Consider the following 1,494-nt stretch of genomic DNA (forward strand, 5'->3'; position numbering starts at 1 on the left):
GCCAGCAGTAAGTAGCAGGTCTCCAGCTTGCCCACACTGCTGCTCAGCTTAGCTATAAATCAGGAGTTCCCACAGCCCCTCCTCAGGTTTGGAGATTTGCTATGACGGCTCACAGAATTTAGGCAAACACTTTCACCAGTTTGTTATAAAGGATGAACTGCTAGATGAGGAGTACCAGGGCGTGGTCCGGAAGGGCCCTGCCACCATGGAGTCGAGATGTGTCACCCTCGTGGCACCTGGATCCATCCCCCAACCGGAAGCTCTCCAAAACCCACCGTTCAGGGCTTTTACGGAGGCTTCATTGCTTAGGCGTGATGGATTACATCACTGGCCGCTGGTGATTGCACTGTCTCCAGCCCTCACTCCTTTCCAGAATTTGGGGGATGAGCTGAAAGTTCCAGTCCTCTGATTGCATGGTTGGTTCCTCTGGCGTCCAGCCCCCCTCCTTCACGAGTCACCTCAGTAACGTAAACCCAGGTATGGGTAAAAGGCACCTGTTATGAATAACGAAAGATGTTCCTCTTATTCCTGTCACTCAGGAAACCCCAAGGGGTTTAGCAGCTCTGTGCCGGGAACCCGGATGAAGACCAAATATGTACTTAGCACATCACTGTGTCACAGATGTTTACCACTGCCTCAGTTTAGATGTGGCGTTTAAAGGCATGGAAGTGGGCGAGGTCCCCTGGGAGTGAGGGCGGTGAGAATAAATGAGGCCTAGGACCCCAAGGGCAGCTTCGCATTTAGAGGCTGGGACATGTAGAACCAAGGCGACTTGTCTGGGGAGAAACGGCTGGTAAGGAGGAGCAACCAGGAAAACCGGGTCCCGGAAGCCAAGGGACGAAGGGGCGCTGGGGGAGGCATGACCACCTGTGTCAGAGGCTACCGGGACGTCTGCTCACATGAGCATCAAGAAGCGATGCCTGGATTTGGCAAGGTGGCAGCACAGGTGACCTTGATGGAGGCGAGAGGCAGGAAACGGGGGGAGAGGGAGGGAGTCAGTGTGGATACATAGCTGTTGGAAAGAATTTTGGTGCAAAGGAGGACAGAGAAATGGGACTCGACCTGGAGAGGGCGTTTTTGGTGGTGGTTTCGGCTTGGCTGGTTTTTAGGCTGAGATGGGAGAGGATAGAATATATTTGTGTGCCGACGAAATGTCCAGCGGACGGGAGGGATTTGGTGTTACATGTGTAAGGGGCATGGGCGCAGAGCTGGCCTGAGCCCTGCAAGTTGGCAGCTGGTGGCCCTTAGCTAGGAGCAGGGACTGGGGAGCGTGACCAGCACAGGTGCAGGCAGGTCAGCCAGGTTGATGGTAAAGCAGGGGCAAAATACCTACTGAATGATTTTCCCTGAGGATTAAACGAGGTGATGCTTCGTAGGTGACAGCGAAGTGCCTTCGTAGCTGGAGTTTTCAGGGTGTGGCCTTTCACGGGCAAGGGAGCTTGCCCGATGCTGTTCTTCGCGAAGCAGAGCAGCTCAGGGTTTGAGGGGGCAGCG

The 1,494-nt window shown here is 54.6% G+C and overlaps 1 protein-coding gene across 1 annotated transcript in view; it reads left to right on the forward strand.

Annotated features, from left to right (window-relative positions):
* The window catches only part of LPIN1 (lipin 1), a 53,257-nt gene that overhangs the window by 40,221 nt on the left and 11,542 nt on the right, over positions 1-1,494 (forward strand). The window lies entirely within an intron of this gene.

The sequence above is a fragment of the Pteropus vampyrus genome, unplaced genomic scaffold (genome assembly GCF_000151845.1).
Source record: "Pteropus vampyrus isolate Shadow unplaced genomic scaffold, Pvam_2.0 Scaffold105, whole genome shotgun sequence".
Taxonomy (NCBI): Eukaryota; Metazoa; Chordata; class Mammalia; order Chiroptera; family Pteropodidae; genus Pteropus; species Pteropus vampyrus.